Source organism: Manacus candei, unplaced genomic scaffold (assembly GCF_025592945.1).
Source record: "Manacus candei isolate 608988 ecotype Guabito, Panama unplaced genomic scaffold, ASM2559294v1 h1tg000015l, whole genome shotgun sequence".
NCBI classification, from domain to species: Eukaryota; Metazoa; Chordata; class Aves; order Passeriformes; family Pipridae; genus Manacus; species Manacus candei.
This window is the reverse complement of record NW_026138063.1, coordinates 10,775,429-10,799,051: the sequence shown is the minus strand read 5'-3', so window position 1 is coordinate 10,799,051 and position 23,623 is coordinate 10,775,429. Positions and strand designations below refer to the sequence as shown.

The 23,623-nt window shown below is 47.0% G+C and overlaps 1 protein-coding gene and 1 long non-coding RNA gene across 11 annotated transcripts in view; one reads left to right on the top strand and one right to left on the bottom strand.

The window, feature by feature from the left end:
* Positions 1 to 15,505, bottom strand: part of LPP (LIM domain containing preferred translocation partner in lipoma) — a 331,679-nt gene extending 316,174 nt beyond the window's left edge. For 5 of the 10 annotated variants that reach the window (XM_051782314.1, XM_051782309.1, XM_051782311.1 and 2 more), the window contains exon 1: positions 15,004 to 15,077. The gene's annotated coding sequence lies outside the window, so the exon portion shown is untranslated. Of the gene's footprint in view, positions 1 to 14,527; positions 14,802 to 15,003; positions 15,078 to 15,389 lie in introns of those variants that run through there. The other 5 variants (XM_051782312.1, XM_051782316.1, XM_051782313.1 and 2 more) reach the window with 2 other exon arrangements.
* Positions 15,488 to 16,064, top strand: LOC127468772 (uncharacterized). Its single transcript, XR_007903675.1, has 2 exons — positions 15,488 to 15,564; positions 15,871 to 16,064. It is a non-coding gene; the product is annotated as an uncharacterized LOC127468772 (long non-coding RNA).
* Positions 16,065 to 23,623: the final 7,559 nt, after the last annotated feature.

The window sequence follows — 23,623 nt, the reverse complement described above, 5'->3', positions numbered from 1 at the left end:
AACTTTTTAGCACAGTAAGTGCAACTATTGTCACATCTTTCCTCTTCTTAAAAATAAAGGATAAAAAGCCTTTAGCCCCTCTATGCCATTGTACCTTGTTGACCTGAGAAGAATATACACTGGACTTGCACTGCATTTCCTTTATTATTTGCCTACAGCATCAACAATGACTGTAAAATTGAACCCCTGGACCTGTGTGATTTGGTTCACTTTTCCTGTTTCTCAGTGAAAATAAAGAGGCTTCTGGTTTGCAGAATGGCAAAGTTCACAATTACACATCACTCAGCACCCTTACTGGATCTCACTGGTGCTCACAGGGAGAGATCGTGCTTCTTACCGTGTACCTGACAGTTTGACAGCACAAAGTTTTCTTGGGTACTAATTCTCTGTGTTCTTCCAAGAGTTTGCCACATGATATCCTCAAACCTGCTACACCAGAGCGCTGTACTCCAGAAGAGCACATATCTATTTGTTTGAAACATTAGCTACTGTGTGTGAGTGCAACATCATACCAAAGGTACAAACCACTTGAGACCAGGAAAGGTCTCTGCAAACTTCTTCTGTCTCGTTGGTGTGATTCACAGGAGCATCTAACAGCATAACACCACCATCATACCTGTCCTCACCTACTCCTACCCTACGATACCGAGCTTGTCAGCAGGAATTTTGTCACCAGCCCTGAAGCCAGCACTTGTTATCGAGCCAAGTGTTTTTATTTTTCACTTGGTGATGGGGAAAAACAGAAGGGAACTGTAGAAGCTTTTGGAGACAAAGATCTCTCCAGGACTTGCCAGACAATATTTTCAAAAGACTGACTTGGCACAGCATCAAGGAAGTTGGCATCCAATGTGCTAGCAAGACCAGCTCCATGCCAGCCATCAGCCAGGCTCAAGGAGTGTTAGTGACTGCAGTCAGGAAGACAGACTAATACTGCACCTCTCAAATGGGGTACAGCCATGTGCCTGGTCACCACCCAAGAAGGAAACACAGAATAAAATGGGGGGAGACCTCTTTGAGCAACTGCAACATCAGTGGCCAAGCACAAGTCAGCACATGCCAAGACTGACCACGCAGCAGTGCGTGAGATACCACAGTTGGCCCTCAGCCTAGAAACAGGAGACACCCGTGGGAGGCTGCGTGGGAAGAGCTGGTAAGAGAAGACTATGTCCTATCAAGGCTGTGAATCTGCACGTTGCACACAGAGGCTCAAAGCAGCCTCACATAGGTCATTTGCCCATAGCCACCATATATCGTTACAACCCCCAGAAACACAGATGACTTGATCACCAGGTCTTTTTGAGCATTCACAGAGACCAGAGAAGGTCAAGAGAGCCATCATCCAACATCAGGGGACAAGCATAGCGAGCTCAATGGAAACTTGACAGGCCAAAAATGACTGCAGTCACGGAGGACCAGGGAGAACTCGCTTGTGTCGCCCTCTTTTTCTGAGCCTCTCAGAGGTGACAAAACCTCTGACCTTCGATTAAACCATACTACTCTCACAAGAGGGGGCGGCTTAGGGGCTCAGGAACTCAATAAGAAACTGTTTATCTCAAGGTCGTGGGTTCATACCCTCTTCAAGTTCTCTTTTCTTAGTCAATTAAAACAGGAGACTCGATCTGCATTAAAAAACCTGTTGCTAAGGGCACAGTCAGATACTGCCTCATCAAACAGGCAGATTAAGAAAATACAGCCCCATTGCTGCTCCTTGCACGTCCCACAGCAGAGCACAGAAACTTTGGGAATGCTCCCTGTATGAAGTGAACAAGACTCACTTTTGTACCCAAGGTAGGAAAGCAAAAGGGGGGATTGCAGACGAGTGGACACTGTTGCCATCACCAGCTTCCACAGCAGGTCAGGCACATCCATCTGCAGAGCATTATGAGTGGAGCTGATCCTGCTCCACCCTCTGAACCTCGTCCTGGGAGATTCCTGCCCATCCCTCTATCACTCCTTTGAGAGGAAGGATGTTCAGCCAGTGACTGCTGCCCAGACAGCAATTCCTCCTACCCAGCTGACGCTCAGAGGCCTAAGCCGCACCACAAGGTAACGGTGGGAATAAATAGCAAATCCGGAGAAGTGCTTCTATCTTTGCACCTACAGAGCAAACAGCAGTCACAGAGCTCCAGGCCCTGCTTCCAGGGAGTCCAAGCACTTTGAACTGGACACCTTTCAGCCCTCAACCCAGCAATGACATTGGACAACCCTGCCCATTTGCACTGAAGGAGCACAAGGAACACAAACACTTGCATGGGCACTCAGGAGCAGCTGAGGGGAGAAGACCCTCTGCCCTCCTGCTGCTGCAGGCCCAGTCCCAATCATGGCAAAAATATGACAGAGGCAGAGGCTGAGCAAATAGAAAAGAGAGAGGACACCTTCCCCAAAGCAACACATGAATCAAAGTTGATGTGTATCTGAAACCAATTACTGATACAAACCAAACTATCTAGGAACTGGGGTTCCTGGTAGTGAGTACACACACAGTCAAAACCTTTTTCTGTTCTTATTGGTTTTTAGCCCATAAAAAGTCAAGATAAAAACATGCTTCAGCACACAGGGTGCACACACTCACCTCTATCACCTTTAATGGCTTTCCACTGAGAAAACACATCCTCCCACCCCAAATGCAATTATTAGGTTAATAAAATTTTTCATCACCCAATTCTTTTCCTGTATTTACCTTTTGGTCCAACAGTAGACAAAGGATTCAAGCACAAACTCCCTGTGCACTAGGACAGGGCTGCTGGCCCTTACAGGGCCCCTCCCATGCATCATGGCCAGTGAAAAGTAACACGGCAAAACGAAGGGGTTTGGAAACAGATAGGAAGCCATCAGAGTTTCCTTCCATTCACCAACGATGGTAATTATTTTGAAGAGGACTACATACCCTTTTGGCTTTTAATTAGTGGCAAACCAAGTTAACATTGGTTCATATGAGTAAGAAACTATTACAGGCTACAGATCCGCAACCAAGGAAAACAAATCTGTACCAGTCTTCAACCCCAGACTAACTTTTGATTGTCAAGCACAGTTACCACAGGGATGGATAGCTTCTCCTGCAAGCTCCTCACTCAATTAAACTAACGCAGACAAAAAGGGCAGGCAGCAGCAGCCGGCAGCACCGGGCGAGTCGGATGCACGCACTTGGTGCAGTGAAGTGACCGCCACAGGTTCACAGTGATGAGGGACAGGAGGAGCAGTCCACAGCCTCTGTCATCACAGGAGATACCCAAGGCTTGTCCTTGAGATGCTGAACGGCAAAAACTAGCAGGATCTGTGACCTGAGGAGACTTCAGGAAGTGTTAACTGAGAAGACAGAAGTACACCCTGATATACAGAGCTTCATGGAAACTGAGTGAGGAAATACCTAAGGAAAGTCCTTGATTTATTAGTAATCCAGAACTATCCTACTGCTGCCCCCACTACTCCATTTAGCAGCCTTATAATTATGACTCTGTCTGAAAAATCAAGACAGCCACACAGCCAGAGCACAAAATAGAGGCCAGGAGAAACACATATGATCTCAGTCCTTCTTGAGAACTTGAATCACAAACTGGAGACTCCAGAGACAATTCCAGCATAAACAGCCACTTCAGCAACACATCCACATAACCTGCTTGACCTCAGAGGTGTTAGAGCTTGCAACTACACATTCACACTTGGGGAAAGAGAGGGAGGCAAGTAAAGGATGCAGGCCAACCAGGAGCATCATGACTTCTCACACAACCACCAAGAAGTGGGTCCATCAGCACATGAACAAAGGTAGGCAGCAAGCAAAATCCACAGCTCCTTCAACTAGATTTTAATAAAGTTTGAGTGTGTAAACATATTGTTAAATCCCATTCTCCCTCAAAAACTAAAGGAAGTTTTGCCTTTGATGTCAACGTAAGACCAGTCTGGCCCTTGCAGAGTAGGCCCTGAGGCAGTGGCAGCAGCTGCCCTGCAGAGCTGAGCCCACACAGCCACCAATCCATACAGCTCCAATGGGCTCTTTCAGCAGGTGTTACTGGAATCCTGGGCATCTCTCTAGCAAACTGCAATGATACTTAACTTCCTTATGGGCTCAGGAGGCTGCCAAACATCTGCTGGGATTAGCTGGTTCGTGTTTGTGAAGTGCACACAAATGCTAGAGTAAGGAAGGGGCTGACCTATTTATGGATGTGAATGCTGGACCAAGACCCAAGCCCACATACGGTGTTTGCACATATGGCTGTATCTTCCCTGACAGATTTTACTGTTTTAGGATGGAGACATGAGATGTCACCTATTGCCTACAGCCTGCTTCTGGTCACTGCTAACTTAAGTGAGTCATACTGCTCCCCTCCTCTGCTTTACCTCATCCAAATGCACAACTGATTTTTGCTAACAAGCTGGGCAAGTGCAGCTCCACCAGGAGCCCCCATGTTGGGGTTGCCCTCTGAAGCAGAAATCCACCTTCCCTCAAGCCTCCATCCCACTCTCTGGAGCCCTAACAGGGCTGCAGATCACACTCACAGTCCACAGATCTCCAGCAGGCTCCCAAACACCAAGCTGCAGCAGATCAGCCCCCCAAATTCCTTGTGGCAAGGGACTTCGCATCAAGTTTCACATTCCACTTGGGTGTCCCTCCCTCACCCAGAGGCCTCCTGTGAGTGAGGGCTGAGGAATGAGACAGTGAATATGCACAGCTCAAAAACCACAGTGACAAACAGCCATGAGGGAGATGAAGTCCCCAGGAAGGACGGGGAAGAGCCCAAGTAGGTTTCAGATCAAACTGCGTATGTTTGTTAAAGGTGGCAATGGCTTGCGGTGGCAGGGCCACAGGAGCTGTACGTTCCCATGACCCAGAACTGCTTTGCACCAAGTTGCAAGTCCTAAATATAAAGCTTTGGTCTGCCAGAAGCTACTGCTCCCCTTCCCTCCACAGACACATTTCAATACTTATCAGATCTTCATCTTAGTCACTTCTGCTAACAAACACTTTTTACATCCTTTTCATCTTCCCTCATCAGCAGTCACTATGTCCCCAAGTCAATCATTCTGCTTTTCTCTTCCCATTCTCCATCTTATTTCATCTCCCAGGGCAGGACCTCCTCAGACCCAGATGTCACTCCATGGGTGCAGCCTGTGCTCTCTGCTTGGGTTCACAGGACTTTGATGCACACAGTTTGCCACTCATTACTCTCATCTGAGTAGTAAAACAAGTGGCAGGCTCAGCCCAAGATGCTACTGGTAAAATTTAGAGATATGGACAACAAAGAAAACATTGGCTATGGGATAAGGAAGCAAAATGAAGGACAAAAGGAACCCTGGAGTATACCAATACCATACCCAGAATTACTCATGTCTTTCATTACACAGATAGGCCTTGTCTTTCTGGAGATCAAGAGCATCTGGAATCACTTTCATTACATATCAGGTAGAATCTGCACAACCAAAACACGCAAAAAATACTCCCACTCTAGCAGGTGCATCTACTAAGAGAGTTGAAACTAAACCAGATGAGCCAATGTGTGACTTCTAATAATATACACAGCTACCTTTGTACATCCAGCTGCACCCATGGAAGTGGCCACACCCTTAATCAAATCACCTGAGATATAAGAAATTTATCCAGAGCTGTTGCTTGTGCCTCACTGCACTCCACCTTCAAGGGATGGGGAACGGCCAACAGACAGACAACTGCCCTGAACCCAACAAAGCTGGACTAGATTGCTTTTGCTTGGACTTCTTGCACATGACAGCACAACCTAAGACCTAAAACACCACCTCAGGTGTGCAGATGAATACAGATTGAAGGCTTGGGCTATGGCATCCAGGGAAGCAGTGTGGTGTGGATATGCATACAACAGCCCAGCAAGCGGCCTAGAGAGGGTAGGGGCTACCAGCACAGATGATCATTGTAACACCCAAGAGCATGTACCCTCTCTATGCCATCCCAGGGTAGAGTACAGCAAGGCAATCACCCAGTAGTGCAAAGGTGAGGTGATGCCAACCCATCTGCCCTGCATCCTCAGAGACATTTGATACCTACCTGTAGAAACAGTGCCCACAACTCACTGCATGTAGGTTGTGTGTGCAATGAGGGCATGGGAGTCAACTTCATCCAGAATGACTTAAAAATGAACAACCCATACAGGAATCCTTGTATGTAGTAAGGAAACAAGCTCTGCTCTAGTAGCTCCTTCTCTCATGCTATGATGTAGTCCTCAAAAATTTCTTTTCCTAAACTAACTTCCCCAGCCTCCACACACCCCAAGTTCACAGCTCTCCCACGCAACAGAGCAAAACACACTGTGCCAAGCCATGGAAGGAAGCGTGCAGGCACTTTGTGAGCTGCCATCCTTTCACCCAGACACTTTGAGTACCTGGGTGGGCAGAGTGCCTTAGAAAGACATGCTCATTTATATTGTTTTAAGTTCACCTCCTGCTCTGGCCTCAATCCCAAACCTCAGATGCAGAGGAAGACACTCAAAGAGGCATTACATTCCAAGTACCCCACACTCATTCCTGCAGCAACACAGAGGTCCAAGGCATCACTGCTAACTTCCAAAATATGCTTCTAACCCACAGTTCATCACTTAATGCCACTGTTAAAAGCTTGCAAATGTCTGCACCACTCACATTATGATCTGCTGCACTGTATGAGGCTGACTCTTCATTGCAGCAAGGCTACAGTCACACTACATGCTACAGCAGAAAATAAGTCAGACATCTCCTTAGGTAACTTTAACCCTTCTGCTCTTCAGTTGTTCCCCACCCGTCTGCCTTGAGGGCAAATCAGGATTTGGGTACAGGACAGTGCTAAAACACTTGCTTATCTTCAGGCACACAAGTAGCTGCAGAGTTCAGCTGGATTACTCAGACACTTGAATTTCAAACTTACTATGCAGAAGATTCACCAAGACCTCCTTAAATGGCAAAGATGCAATGCCGTGTTTTCCAAGCTCAGCTCCGTGCATCCCAAAGAACTCAAAAAAAGAAATGGATTCTCTGAGAAAGCACCGAAGTGGAACTGTTCTAGAGAAGGCATAATTCTCATTCTCCCAAAAAACAGCCTGCAGGATCAGAAATGATAGAGAAGGACCACAGCTTTTAGAGAAGCTTAAACTACCCTAAAAAATGTCAGTCATACTGTACCAGGGAAACAAGCCACTGAGGAAGTGTCGAGCAGATGATGTGAAGTCTCCATTACTTCTACTCCTTGAAATATGTTTTTATACATAAATACCACCTGGACCTTAGCCATCTTTGTGGCTCATTTTTGGACCTGCTCACCACCACATTTCAGCTTCAACAGCATTAAGCTGATCTAGCCTCCAAATGCCAGAGGCAAAGACCAGCTTTCACACTAATCAAGGCATTTCAATACCCATGCAAGATAAGTACAGCTCTTGCCCCTTAGTAAAGGATAATGATGATAACGTATAAGAGGCAGGTACAAGTGGAAAAGATGGAGGAGATGGACTGTAAAGATAGGCATCACTGCAGTGAACAGTTCAGACTAATCTCCAGAGTTGAGCACTAAGGATGCTAACTTCAGTCTGTAATTACAAACAATTCTTTCCAACAATCTCTCTGCTTTATTATCAGTTATGACTGCAAACTTAAGAGAACAACCCTGATCTAAATGGGTTTTTTTCTCCATGATTGCAGTGTTAGGGGTGACGTGCGACAACTAGTTTCACTCCTCTCCAAGTCTCTGTGTCCCATCAGTAAATTAGTAATAATTTTCCTTCACCTTGGGAAGGCACTACAAAAATCACTCCTGCAACTTGCAAAGTACTCCAATGAAAGATCAAAGAGTACTTGAGAAAAATACAAAGGAAATTAATAATTCTGCATTCCATCTCGAGTTTGAATAGTACGTGGTAAATAAGGCTTGGGGCCACACAGTGCACAAAAAGAAAAGCAACTGAATAGCTGCTCATTAAGTATCACCTTCCACTCTGGACGCAAAGAGTAGGTGCTCTGGCAATCAATTGTCTATATCATAATACCTGCTTGCAGGTGAAGCTGAAATTAAGGTTTCATCAACCACCTTCATTCTAGCATTTCATAGCTCTGGAGCACTTGGACTTTGCAACTTTAACACCATTCTTTTAACAAAGTTCAGTGCATGCAATGAACTACAGGTCTGCCATGTGGCTGCCACAACCACTATCCATTTTTCTAGGGAAATCCAGATTAAAGACTTGTCTTGCCCACAGTAATGGCTTGAGGTATCTCTCAAGATTTGCCCAAACCCATGGAAGGCAAATTAAGTCTCTACCTCAAACAATGAGACGTGTTAAATCCAAGTCAGCTGATGTCCTTCAGCGCTGAGCTTGAACAGGAACATCACTGACACCCAGGCGAGTGAGGCACTGATGATGCAGTAGCTGGAGCTACAACCACTTATCAGCTGCTAATTCAATCACTCTCACAAACCAGTCTCTGCTGCCTGCACTGTCTGGGAGACTCCTTGCTTTCATACAAGCTTGCCTCACTAAGTGGAGTAATTTAAATCTGTTAAAGTGAGGTAATAAACTACTGAAACAGAGAACTCCTTAGGGTAAGTGCACACAGCACATTGAAGATGAACATGCACATTACCAAGATAGAAACCACCTCAGCTGGGGTACAATGAACACAGCAACTGCAGCAGAACTACTTGTAAGTCGCCTGTAACAACATCCCAACATTTCTCTTTCAAAACACAAACCTCACCCACCTGAGTTCCATGCAGCTCTTTCCATCACTGAAAGAGCCCTACAGGAGACATCTTAAATTTGCTCTGTTGTGTTTAAGAAAGGTTTGGAGCTGGACCACTTCTACCCCACCACGCAGTGCAACACTACCCACCCCATCGGGCTCCACAAACCCTTCTTCAAGGCCTGTGGCACGATTTGTCAGCCTCCTCCACCCCACCTGCCTTTGCCCAGCTGTCTGGGCTGGTCCCACAATAAAGGAGTTGGGTCCTCGCTCCTCAGCAGCATTTCAGCCCCCAGCCACAAGGCAATGCACAAGCTCTCCAGCTGAGGAGAGATCAGGAGCAGGGGGAGAAGAGACAACTGCAGCTCCCCACAATGAGATCAACTGTCCAAAAAAAAAAAAAAAAAAAAAAAAAAAGGGTAGTCAGGGAGGGAGTTACAAATTGATGCATAAACAAGGCCTGACTGCAATTCAGAGCTAACAGGACAGTTTACTAAATGTTAATTAAATCCTTAGCGCCTGTTACTCCAGTAGTGGAGATCAACTTATTTTTAAATTAAATAAGCAATAAATGCTTAGATGAACTTCTATTAAATTTCATCCAGTGAATGAAGTATGTGGGGCTTTTAATAGACATTAAACAGCACAGTTATGGCAAGTTAGTAGATACTTTATTACCTAAAGAGATACTTTATTACCTAAAGATAATGCCCATATTTAATCTCGACTAACTATTCCACTGGCTGCACAATCATCCAGGACTTGGCAGAAGTTTGCCTGCCTTGTGGCATCACTGAGCAGAGGGAACACTGGGAGGAAGGCAGCCCAGTGCTGAATAGCACCTACTTAGAGGATGCTTATGTGCATAAACCCACTTAGGCACAAAACAGGATCTCTCCCAGACAGATCTGGAAACCCCAAGGAGGGCTGATGGACTATCACCCAGAAACAAAGCTGGCATAAGCCAGAGACCCTCAAGCATCCCAACTCCCCACAAACTAAACTAAGTAATTTATGGGTTTGCTGAGGAATCATTGTATTATGGGGTTCCCTTATGGCATCAAGGGCAACAGAAAACATCCTAACAGCCTGCGACACTCAAAAGCTTATAACTTTGTCTAAGAAAAGTTTATCAGCAGCCCACAACTCCAACAATGTTTGTTTTCCTTCCCTGAGCATATTGTGATAGTTCGAGAGTGCTTCTGACTCACACGTGTGTGTCACTGTCACCCACAGATCCCAACAACAGATACTGACAGTCTAAAATGACAGAGACTTGCTGACAGCGACTTAAAAATTATCATTTTCATGCCAGCTCCTGCAGTTGCTCAGAACCTGATCAAAACCAGCTTTTGGAGATCAAATCAGAATCTCCACTGAGTTGTCTCTACCAATAACCTTAATTGCAACGATTAAGTGTGGGTAGTGGCTTTTGGTTTTTTGCACGTTTGGACTGGAAACATCACCAGCCCTACCTGGCCAGCCATGCCCAGAAGCAGAATGAATGAAAAGAGCCAACCCTACACTCCGCTAAACTTCACTTCGTAGGCAGGCACAAGCTCTCAAAAGCTTTTACATTTTGTGGGGATTTTTTCTGGTCTGTGGTTTTCGGTTTGATTTGCTGTTTTCTTTTCTCTGTTTGTTTCTATTTTACAAAACAAAGAGCTCTCTAAATCAAAAAGAGGAAAACACAGAGCTCTTCAAACTTTACTGATGCTCTCCTCCAGCATCCCAATGCACACATGGAAGCCAATAACAAGACCTTCCCTCCAATCCTTCCTCTGGAACCCTTGTTTGTAATTTCGAGCTCTGTATTTTCCTACCTATAACCCACGCTCTTTAAAGGTACTGTTCCTTGTGAATCTGTCCATCAGAGAACCCACATCCTTCGGTAAGTTATGGTTTCCATCTCCTTTGTTCCTGCCCACTTTGTTCTGGCTGCAGTTCCAGTAAGCTCTCTAGCTTTTAGCAGAATTACCCTGCTACGAGAGAGAGAGCAAAGGGAGATGATGAAGCCAGGGGGGTGAAAAGGCAGAGGACCGAAAGCAGACAGGAGCGTCACTGTCTCACTCTGATGTGCACAGAGCAAACACAGACGCTGAATCCCAGGCTTCTGGTGGGTCACATGGACTTGGTATTCATATTGCTTCCCTGAAAGCTTCTCCTCATCAAAAAAGAAAAAATGTACCCAAAAAGCACAGACGTACCTAAAGAATCATAGAATATCCTGAGTTGGAAGGGACTCACAAGGACCAGCGAGTCCTGCTCTTGGCCATTGTATATCTCTTCATCATCCTGAAGCCACCCTTAAAACCCCTCCATGCATGGCACAGGGACTTCCCTCCACCTGAATGGATCACCAGGGCTGCCACAGACCACACCAGTGCCTGGACAACCAGCCAAAGGTGAAACCCAGCATGGTCTGGTGCCAGCCGGAGTAGAGGGTACAAGTGTTGCTCAGAGTCATATCAGAGACAGAAAAGTTATTTTATTAGGAGGGAGGAAGAGTTCTGTGGGTCAGGCTTTCAGAGACCTGACAAGTAACAAAATACCACTGAGGATGTATTGTTCACACAACCATGATGGGCAAAGGAATAGAGAAACCACTGTAGGCACCCTGAGGGTATGTTTCCACAGACACACAGAAACTGTCTTCTTGGAACAATTTGTCATCCACCCAAGCTACTGCTTTTCTCTAGCTACAGTCAGCAAGAGATGCTTCATGGAAACCTACACAAAACATTCTCTTCTTTCCAAATAGATGTTTATGATACAATGGGCACCACCATTAGCTGGTATAATTCTGAATGTACCTGACATTCATACAATCATCCAATCTCCTGTTCAGACTTGGCTAAATTCTTGTTCTCAGCAACATCCTGCATGATAAATGCCACCATTTAGTTACACTGAAAAGCACTTAATTTTCTTAGCCACTTTCACCTTAGTTTGCATTTGTACAAAGAAACAGGCACCCCTTTTCCACAGCACTGTTTCTGTGACACCTTTTTAACATGTGTCCTCTTAATAGGAGCAGTCCCATACTGCTGGTCAAAATCTCTCAGTTTTCCAGCTCCCCACTGTTCTTATTATCCCTCTCCAAAACTGCATACACAAAGTTTCACTGATCACAAGGGCATTACTTAAGTTTTACAGTCAGACATTATACAGGTAGGACACAAGCAGTGATTTTAACAAGGCAACAGCCAGGCTTCAAAACTGAGCAGTGTCTCCACTCTGACCATGAACCCTTACACTGTAATTCTTACTATGAGTTATAATTAAAAGTACATACTGATGATCGTATCATATGATACATATAAAAGCACTCCAGCTCCACTGATACAGCAGCCAACACTACTAGGTGCCTTGCAAAACTCACTAGTCCAGTTCTGGAGCTTCACCCCCTGAATATCCTAGAGAAACAAGTGCTTTGGCAAGGGATACACAACTGAATCTGCCATTACATTATTTGAAAGCTTGAATTACACTGCACCAGTTCCTCATTCTGCCCATTACCTCACTAACACTGCACAGCTAAAGGTGTTACTCAGAGCAATGCAACTTTGAAATCCAATGTGCTCTGCAAATTTCCATGAGACAAGGCAGGTAAACTAACCATGATTGCCAGGATACCAGACCTGGAAATTCCTTCTGGCCTGCCAGTCTAAAGCCAGGCTTTGGCCAGTTTGTCCTGGTCTGAAGACAGCACATGACAGACAAGACCATTCAATACTTTTATCCCCTAAAGCTGGATAACTGCTCCATGAAACAGGAACAAGGGACAAGACTCAAAGAGTGGGAACTCGCACCAAGACAGGCATGCTCACCAGCATTCTGCCCTGACATGCAGACTGATCTCCAAACATGCTCCAAAGGTGAAAAACTCACCTCTATGCAACAGGAATCAGAGCTTCTCACCCAGCTCCGTACCAGCATCTCTGCCCAGCCAGTCCCAACCACACCAGGTGAGCAGGGCTTGCAAGACAGAGACATCTACACCAGGAGAACGGCAGTACCTCTCACCAACCCGGGCACCACAGGACTGTACAGCTGCAATTCATAGCAGCTTGGGGCCATACCTACAGACGCTTCAATAAGACACAGTTATAGCTTCATTTTCCTGGACACATCCTCCATTTCCACCCAAGAGTTTACCCAGGCAGCACACAAGGACTGCACACCGTTGTATGCAGGACTGTTGGCAACAAGGGACACGCACAGCCAACATGCCCGTGGCCACAAAATACACGTGGTGGGACTGACTTCTGGGAAGCGACTCTCTTGCCCAGCACAAGGCATTAGTCTACAGCCCAGAGATGCCCAAAAAGACTATGGTGACCTTCAGCAACACATGTGCTCCAAACAGGTCCTCTAACTGCAGGGTAGGGAAAGGAGCCTACAAGGATCAGAAGACATCTGATGGCAGGAAAGTCCCTAGCACCATTAGTGATAGCAACTGAGCGCTGCCACTATCCCAGACCCAAGTGTTCCTGATATGGCAGTTTTTCTTAACAACCTACACAAGCTGACTCAGGTGGAAAAAGAAAACCTGAATAAAACAATTAAAGGAAAACCACCTGTGAAACAATGGGCAACAGGACTGAAGGGCCCATTAGCAGCACCAGCATCATAATAAAGTTACGGGAAGGATTAGATACAGAGCTAGGGGCTTAGTGCCAGGTGGCTCAATGGCCACCACCCACACGATCATCTGCGGCCCATCCCGCAGGGAAAAACCCTCCAACAAAGGCTAAACAACTGAACAGGGGAATAACAGAGCTAATAAATTCAGGAGCAATAGGAAGAAAAATCATGAGGTGGGCAGGGGGAGACAGAGAAGGCCAACAGAGAGAAGTTTTCAACAGTAAATCTTTATCCACAGATGCACTTACTTCCCAAGGGAAATCCCAGAGTATTATTTAGCCTTGTGTGGGCCAGTCCTGGTGCAGCAAGGGTGGGGATAATTAGAAAGTCCCTCACATCCCCAGTCTGTGCTGGTGCACAGCAGGCTTGGCTAAACACAGGACAGGGGCCAACATTTTTCAGCATGAATACAGCCACATTATTAACATAGAGATGAAACGTTGTGTCCTGTTCCCGAGCTCTGCATGTTCCCATACCTTCCTAATACCCCATATACGCAATTACTTGGTGAGCCAGCACCTGCTGTATCACCCCGCTTCAGGGATTTCCCACTCTCTCAGATCTTGCCCCAGAAATCACTCTTGGAATGAATGAGCACAAACTCTTTAGGCAAATGAGTACATGGAAGCAAAGGAATCCTCAAATCTAGAGTATTTCCACAGACTTGACACTTCCATGTGAGATCTTGCATTTTGCATTGGGTCAAAACCACTTTGTGCAGAGGGCCAAAGGTGTTGTGGATGTGCAGGAACACATATCAACATATTGGTAAACTTTCGTGAACCAATTGCCTAGCAAAACAGAAAGAAAACAAACAGGAAACTAACCAAACAACCACACAACTGGCCCAAAAAGCCAACTCCATCACGTGTAGAAAAAAGAAACAAACAAAAAATGAACAAAACAAAGCGGGAGGCTCCAACTCTCGTTTGTTTCACCAGCAGGGCCAAGCTGCACCTCGAGGTACAGTAGCCAGAGCAATTACGGCAGGAGTTTCTCCATCAACGCCTCCTCGGGAGCGCTGCCTGCTTCCCAAGCACAGCCCCGGGGCGCGGGGAGTGCTCCTGAACAACGTCAGGGGCAAGGTTAGCCTGTTCAGAATGGGAGGGCAAGAAAAGGGGAAAGAAAAAAAAAACCTACATATATTTAAGAAAAAAAAAAAAAGCCCTGCGTGACGTCAGGGTCTGGGAAACTTTTCCGTCCTCACCTGGCGGGCAAGGCTGGGCCTCCCCCGGCGTATAAAAAGCCGCCGAGGCTTTATTCAACTTGTTACTTACGACGAGCCCCGGCCGCGGGCTGGCGGGGGCTCGGGGCGGGGCGGTGGCCCCTGCTCGGGCCAGGTGCACCTGCGGCACCGAGCCCGCCCGCCCGGGGGGACCCCGGCCCGCCCGCCGGCGCCGAGGGGGAGCCGTGCGGAGGGGCCGCCCGAGCACCGGGGAGCTGCCCCTGCCCCATGCCCGGCGCTGCCCCCGCCCCGCGGCCGAGCTCGCCCCGCACCGGGCCGGCCCCCTCCGGCGGCCGCGGCGCCCCGGGCGGAGGGAGGAGCCAGGGCGGCCCCCCCGGGCGGCCGAGCAGCGCTCCCCGCCCCGGCCGGGGGCTCCAGCTGTGGCACAGCTGCCTCGGCGGGCGGAGGGGGGTGGGAAGGGGGGGAGGAAGGGGGCAAGTTATTATCTGCAACAATACCTCGGGGGAGGAGGCAGCGGAGGCGAGCGCGGCGGCGGCGGCGGGAGGAGGTGGCGGGGGGGGGGGCGGGCCGGGGGCGGCACCGGGACCGCCCCCCCGGGACCGCCCCGCGCCGCCCGCCCCCGGCCGCGCCGCCGGCCCCTTCCTTCCTTCCGCCCGCCCGCCGGCCCCTTCCGCGCCCCGCGCCGCTGCCCCGCCGCGTCCCCCGGGCGGCCCCTCCCGCGCTCCCGCCCGGGTACCCCCATCCCGTGCCCGCCGCTGCCCCCCGGGCAGCCCCTCCCGCGCCCCGCCCCGCCGCATCCCTCCCGCCGCTCCTCCGGCCCCTCCGCATCCCCCGCTCCCGCATCCCTCCTGCCGCGCCCCCCCCCCCAGCCCCCAGCCCTTACCTCCCCCCGGTGCAGGGAAGGGGGGCCCGGCGGCCCCGAGCTCGGCGGCGCGGCCCCGAAACTAAAAGCGAAAGCGGCGGGCGCTGCCTCCCGCTCCGCCGGGCTGCCGCGCTCTGCCCGCGGCTGACGTCAAGGGCCCAAATTCCTGTCTTTCCCTGCAGGCAGATTTGTCCATGTAAGGGCTGGGGCCGGGGCCGGGGCCGGGGCGGCCGCACGGCGGGAGGGGGCTGCGCTGCGCCGCGGCGGAGGGGGGGCGGGGGGCAGCGGCTCCCGGTACCTGGCAGGGGAGAAAACGGGGCTGGAGGCGGCTCCGACCCTGCGAGCATCACCTTCCTGCCCTGCATCCCGGGCCGGGGAAGCGTTAGGCCCAGAAATGCACCCTGTGCCTTGCAGGATCCAACTTTCCATAGGGAAGTTTTGTTCAGGGCTCCTGTGATTTTTTGGGTGCTTTCCAACTAACTTTCTCTCTGTTCTTCCACAGCTGGGGCGAAGGACAAGGTGAGGGGAGGTAAAAGGTGCTGGGAGTTCCAAAGGAGCTGCCTGCTCAGAGATTCAGAACAAAACCTGTCGAGAATATTAAGGAGAGGGGGAAGGGAAACTATTTTCTGATTGCTTTCTGTTTGATTGTTTTGTGGCTATTTCTAAGGACTGCAATTAAAATAATTGGGATTTTTAGTGTGATTGTTTTTATAATGGAATGTTACCCTTTAAGTAGCTGTTCAGTATCTGCATCTGCCCTGAAGAGAAGGGGAAGACAGAAGGGTTACATTGTGTTCAGGCTGTGAAGGGGAGCACTGCCAAGCCTTACTCATTTGGAAAGAGATTTCTGGATGAGTTTTTAGGCACTTTAAATGTATTTCATTTTTACAATAAAGGGCTCTGCTGTTTGCTTTCAGAAGATGTTTACAATCTTATCCCATTACCAGCTTTAATGTCCACAGACAGTCCTTGACAGCCCCAGGAGGGCAAGTCTACACGTAAGGACCCAAAAAGGACAATAAGTGCTTAAAAGACTTAAGAAGCTGGAGTAGAGAATTGTGATTCAGCCTCTCTTCACCTTCCCTGGCTGCCAAAGTCAGTGTGCTTCCAGATCAGAGACCCCAGGAGATATCACCCTGCCCTGACAAGCACCCCTTCCCTGGCAGGCCCCACAGGAGGGGAAGCACGGTATATCCCAAATTGACTCCTCAGTGCACACCCCCTGTCTGCAGTTGATTTGGTGCCCTGTGGTGGCCCCCGTGTACCAGGGGTGCTAAAATCCCCCCAGGAACAGAGAGGGCTGCCAGGGCCAGATGCTGTCTTAGAAGCACTGCAGCCAAATCTGCATGAGCCTGTCAGTCATGGTCACAGGCGTTTTCTAAGCATTACGACTATGACTAGAAATACCCAAGCCTTTTCCCAGCCACCTACCCTGTGTTTAAACCCTGCTGAGATCCAAAACCAAAGCTGAACAGTGCATGAGTCACCAGGGCCCCATGCTGTAGTTGTACCTAGAGTGCCAGCAGTGCTCTGTGAACATGGCCTGTTGTGAAAGACACGGGCACAGCTGCTTTCTAGAGCACCAGTGGATGAGACTGTAGAACCAGCTCAAGCTGAGCAGCCAAAGCCTTCACCCAAGGCCCTATAAACCTGAGTTCAGCTCCCTCCCTCCAGAATCTACAGTTCACCTATCTCCTTCCATCTGAGCGCTTTGACCACTGGGCTGCAAGGTCATGCTCCTGGATTGCCCTCCAAGGACAACTCATGATGGGGTTTTCTGCCACCAGGAGCGGGTGGTCATCACCAGGGACTGCCTGGCACTCATGTCTGTCAACCTCAGCATGGTGAGGCTCTCAATGGAGCCCAGATTTGTAATGCTCCTGAGAAGCAGATACACACAGGAACTATTGCCTGGATTTTTTTTCTCTGTTTGAGCTTTCTTGCAGATCTGCAACAGCCCTAGTGTTGTGTCAATTGGTATCTAGGGGAAGCATCTGAACACTAAAAAAAAACGTTTGGCCTAAGATGAGAGACAAGTGTTCTCCATTTAGTATTTCAGAGAAAACCAGTGGTCAAATATTTTCCTTGTCCCATATCCAACAATTATTGCTTCTTTATCCATCAAGCTTATGCAATTTTCCAGTCCTGTTAACAGAAGATAAAATACTTTGCCCATCCATAGCAGCCTCCTTTGAATGATCCCACAAGTTTTAAGCTTTGAGCCTCCAAAGTGTAAGATAGTAACTACTACTACCTCCATTTTGCAGGTAGATGAACTGTGACTAATCCTCTGCAGCTCAGCAGCAGAAGTTTGATTTGCAGCCCATTACCCTTGTAACGTGCTGCCCAGAATGGTCACTGCCTTGTCAAACAAAGCATGAATTTTCTTTTTTTTTTTTTCCAGTTTCCTATCATGACCAATATCATACACTTTGGAAATGAAAGTAGAAAATTCAAGGTGTTGAGCCTGGCTGTGAAAATCTGTTCTTTGCCTGGAAAGAATCAAAAATACTGGCAAACATACAATCATTCCTTTGGTAATATCTACCGCACCCTGCACCATAGCAGCAAAATGAATTAAACAGCAAAAGACTGAAATGTTTGACATTGCATAGACCACTCAGGAGGCAGGAATACAGGAGTCAGCCTGGGCCAGTATTAAGTCAAGGAAATTAAGTTTTTTAGTGGTTAAGGTGCATGACTAGGAGATTGGAAACCTGGCTTCTCCTCCTATTTTCCCTCTGTTGTGTGACTTTAGACCAGTTGATTCACTTCCCTGTGTCTGGAGGAGCCTTATAAACCCACAGCACAAGGTTTGAGCAGAGAAAGACACACCTCCCATCAGAGGGTGCACTTTTCTGTGCAAAGTTTCCAGAAGTCAGCAGGTGAAACCTTGCTTTTCAGAGTTTTGGGTCTCTCCTTCTCAGTGAGATTTCAGATGCAAAACTCACCAAAAAAAACTAGGACAGGAAGAGCCTTTGGGAAGCCACATGAATTGCATCTCTCAGACCAGAAAGCAGAAGCAGCACTGCCTAAACCATACCCGACAGAGGTTCACCTACCCTGCTCGTAAGAATATCTGGAGAATCCATTCCAAAGCTTCACAGTTAGATAAATTATCTTTATCTCTAACCCAAGTCACTTTTGCTGCAATTCAGCTCTTAATCAGATGGAGTTGTGGGGATCTGACGTATTCCCTCACTAGCAACAATTTCAGAACAACAGGAAAGTCGCCCACCTGGTGAACTAATTCATCTGTGGGTAAAAGCCAGAGAAGTTGGAAAACACACTAAGCATGTGTTTTTGGGAGAGCTGCCACCTAATTTTCAAACAAAGATCAGATGCAATTAGCCTTGGATCAACTGGAGAGTCCTCTGCCCCAAACCACAGCACTTTTCACCCACCTCGCCAGCAGGACGCCTGTTTCCACCAAGACGCACGCAGTGCACACTTGACCCTTCGGTCTCCAAAGGGTATTCTTGGAAGCATATGCAAAATCTGAGCTCACAGCAATAGCATTGGGGTACCTCAGGAGTGTATAAACCTCCCTGAACCCATATCAGGGTCTGCTCCCTGCCCTGCTCCATCCACTGTCCAGGCCATAGCTGCCTGTGCCACAGAAATGGTAAAGCTTTGTAGAACTGCTAAATCCCAATGCTGAGAAGTACAGTTGAGCAATGTGCCAGTGTAGCATACTTCATTTTAAGGACATGCTTAAATCCAATTTGAGCCCAGAGAGATTTTAGCTTAGGTTTAAGCTTTCCATTGAACAGGGTGGATTTAAGGATTGAAGTATTTTGCTAGACTGCATCTTTGGTTAATGAGGAAGGAGAGTTGCTAGAGTCTAGAAGAAAGAACTGCCTGAAGCTCTTTGGCCATAGGCAAACCATTACTAGCACTACTCCATATTTCTAATAATTTTTGATGAAATTAGCACAAAGAATTGGTAAAGAAGTTGATAATTTCCTTAACAATCCTCAGTCTCTGGGTCTCAGCTTAGTGGGGAGAAAAAAAGCAACTTCATAGTATCTCATCAGAATGATGTGATATAATTAAAGCAGAAGCCACTAGACTTTGTATTTTACACCATCTGGTATCTTGCACCATGTCTCACTAATGGTGAATGTCTCATGTCCAGATTTTAGCACTGAAATCACGAGTGCTTTGCTTTACAGGAAGGGAATAAGTTAAATTCTTTATGGAGCCTACACGGAGTAAACAAAGTACCCCAGTCTTAAAAAAAATGTTTGTGGTAACAAATATTTTGGGGGACATTTTCGCATAGGCTCTGACCTCCCTGTTGAGAATCAAAGTGAAAATATTGAATGTACTAAGCAGATGTCTTCTCCTAGTGACAGCAAGATGAGCAGAGACAGCTGGTTAGAAGAACAACAACAACAAAAACACATCATCATTCCTGCTTTGGCTCCAAAAAATCTTGGATTTGTTGTCATGGAAGAAAGCTATGTATGTAAGAAGCCAAGAAAGAGACAAATATTATTGAATCTGGTAGCATTTTAATGAATATGCTGGAAATAACTTAAGTAGGAAGAAAAACTGGATTTGCTCCATTGTTTATTAAAAGAATGACTCTTCTTATTTCCACAAGGACCTATAGCCTATATAGTCATTAACGCATTTTCAAGATGTATATTTTAAATATGTTGCTTCACTCATCAATCTTGTGAGCTCTTCTTCTAAAGTAAATAGAGTTACAGCACGTAGAAATGTATACAGCCACCTAAATATAATCTCTGCAAGCTAGAAATGCCAACTGTGGATTTTGCCTGTAACTCCTTCAGTCAGGGAGCATGGGTATAGTACGAAGACATCTAAAGAGATATGAAATATTAGGAAGGGAGAAGATGAGAAAACTAGATTCCCCCTGGTAAAATATAGGAGAAATAATTCACAAATAAAAAATAAAATAAAATAAAAACAAAATTAAAATATGAAGAGGTATTCTGGATGAAAATCGGTCTAAGCTGCGGTGAACAACAGATCCAAAGGGAGTTTTTTAAGAAGGCTGCAAAATAAGCCAATGACCTTCTGACCTCTCTGTCCAGAGGACCTCTCTGTTTCGATGGTTTTCATCTGAACAAAACTTGAGTTCTCTGGTTGCCCCCCTGAACATTTCCATTTCCATCGCCTTTTTGACCTTTGGGCAGACTTGAGGGAAGAACAGGATTGATGAGAAGAGTTTGAGAAGTCTGAGAAGCTGTGCAGTTTGGGTAATGCCAAAGACCAGTAACTTAAGGTGGATGTCCCCAGAGGTTCTGGGTAGCCCAAATCCCACAGTGCCATAAGATAGTGCCTTATGCAACAGCAAAGCTCTGGATTTGCTGGCTTGGGAGGTGTCTTCCACAGAGTGCTTCAAAACACCTAGCTGACTCCTACAGAGGTCCTAAATGGCATAAAGTCGTGAAGAAGCAAGAGTTTAAGTTGGTTATACCAAAGATATATATATATATATAAAGAAAATGATGTAAAGAAAACTATTTATTTTGGAAAATTACTGCCTTGAGATTTGAGAGGTGTGACCAATCTGACAGACCAGCTTGTAAACAGAGGACAATGAAGTTAAAACGAGAGGACATGGCTGCTCAGTCTCCAGTTCTTGAGTGCCAGCTATGTGATTAGGCAGTCATTTTCCAAAGTAAATAGTTTTCTTTACATCATTTTCTTTGTAGGAAACCAGGGCTAAGTATGCCACTCTGCAACAGAGCAGACGTGGGACTTTGGGAAAGTTGTAGATTGAGCTGAGCTAGAAACAGCTTCCAACATTTGCCAATATCTTGGAGAGTCTGGAAGCTTTCCCATCTCTACTGTGACAAAAACAGGACTTCTCAACATTTTTGTCCCTTGTAATAAAGGACAAAAAGCATGCAATGAAAAACAAATCACAGTGCCAGAACTGAAGATCAGGGCACCGTTTCGCCTGTTCTAATTCCCTGTCTTGCCAGTCTCAGGTCCATGACCTGACCTACAGTTTCCCAGCCAGCCCAGGAATGACCTTGCCATGATAAAGGACCATTTTGGCCAGAAATTCCATGCTGATTCCAAGAAAACATTTCCTAGAGTATCTTGCTAAAATGGATACGCTCCCACACACACAACATGAAAGGAATCATGTCTGACAAATAAACATTTCCTAATGGGAAACACTTGTCCAAGTATGTTCCTCCCCAGTGACTCTGGAGCTTTGCACCTCAGTGCACCACCTATAAAAGGAGACAGCAGGCCTTCCAAGCCTCTGGGAGATCACACTCGGGTATTAAAGTGATGAACTCGCTATCTCCATTAGTTATCCTCAGAACTCTGTATACCTTATAGCACATAAGTGTAGACTGACTCAATAATTTTTATAGACCCATTTCAACTCATCTGTTTGACCTCCACCAAGAGCATCTCTGCCCAGAGGCTGCTTTGTCTGCTCCATTCCTCTGTGGGACACAGAGGCAATGCGGGGCACCCCAGCATCCCTGGGCTCAGCTGTCCCTGCATGCACATTTCCTCACACCATCAAAATTTTGGATCGCCAACGAGGCAGCCCAGCCCTGCTGCCAGTGAGGTGACAGATCCCTGGCACTAGAGCTGGGTTCAAACTGCTCATGAGCTGCTTGCGGCTGGAGAGGAATGTCTGCAGAGAGCTAAACCAGATTGCTCAGAGATCTCTTCCAAATTGCTTGTCTCTAATCTAGTGGACAATTGGAGAGTAAATGTGCACCGGAAGCACCATCTTCCCTTCCCTTCAGTGTAATAACCTGAGAACACTGAGTTTGTTCTCAACTATTACGAGATGGCTGCTCTGGAGAAACCTTAGGATCTCCTTAGTGTCTTGGCAAATCCATAAGATGTCAGACCAACCTATTATGTGTACTCTGTCCCCTCTTTCAGGACATAGCTACTTCAGTTACCTGTTTGATGCTATAGACCCACCACAGCCACCACAGCTCCAGGAGCCTGGTACTGCTCTTGTCAAGAGCTGGTAATCCATGGTGAGCTTGTGAGCTTGAGGCAATACACTTAAAAATATCTGATCTGCACAGAGCTTTTAGAAAGAGTCAAATGGCTTCAAAATTTCAGGAAAGCCAACATTTTGGTGTCACCCATATTTCTCAGGCCCGCACCTACTACAGGGAAAAAATTTCAGCTGGTATTTGCCTTATCCTGCCTACGTTTCAGCCATATTATTCCAGCATTTGCAGAACTTCTGGAGGCCCATCTCATGTGTTCAGCATCTCACCCTTCCCAAACACGGACTGAAAAATGCCACTTTTCTCCACTATTAAATCAAAAGCTGGCTACACCCATGTGTCAGCTGTTTACAACTCTCTGTTTCCTCCCTTTGGGCAGCTGATGAGGAATAGTGAGCTATATCATTTAAGTATGTGTTTTATTTAGCATTACAGAGCAGGAGGGTTTAAGGCAACAAGCAACCTAAGAATATAACCGTCCCCACCCTTTCTTATTACCAAGATATCAGCTTGCGTCTTTACTTGTGGAAACACAGCAACTCAACTCTTTGAACGTCCATGACTTCATCTGGGCTGTCTCCCGCTCTGCCTTTGTCCTAAGAGAATGGTTCCAGCACCTTTCAGTTAAGATCTTTCATTCATTCTTTACATTCAAGCGGGAACAACAATCCACTCAGCCTTGCTTTATCCACATCAGTGTTGCTCCAAAGATTCTTAGATGAGGTGGCCACACTGCACACATGGTAGGAAGGCACTGATGGAGAAGCTGAATATCACCAGGAAGCATTTGAAAGCACTCGGACTCTGTCATAAGCACCCAGAGTGTTGCACCGGTGGATGCTGTTGGTATTGGACACCAACTGCAAGCTCTGCACAAGGACCTGGGACTGGTACACACCCTGCATAAAGCCTCACCCCATGATGAGACAGGCAGGCAAACGAGAAAATTGGGCCCTGGCCCCTTCCTGTGATTAGGTCATTAGAATGGGTAAATATTTTCCCAGATAGAGAGCTGAGATAAAGGACTCCTGATGTCTGAAATGGAGTTTGAACAAGACTCAAGAGGACTATCCTTACCTTGTAGTTCTTTTACAATGTGCTTTTACCAAATGAATGCCTTTTCCCCCAAAATACCTAGGAAATTAAACAGGAACTTGTTAATAGCTAAAGATGAAGATGTGGGTCTTACAGAATAAATCTCTCATTGAATAGCAAGAACGGCCTAAGTACTGTAGCTCAGTTTTAGTCTACAGCCAAACTGTTCATCAGTAAATATAC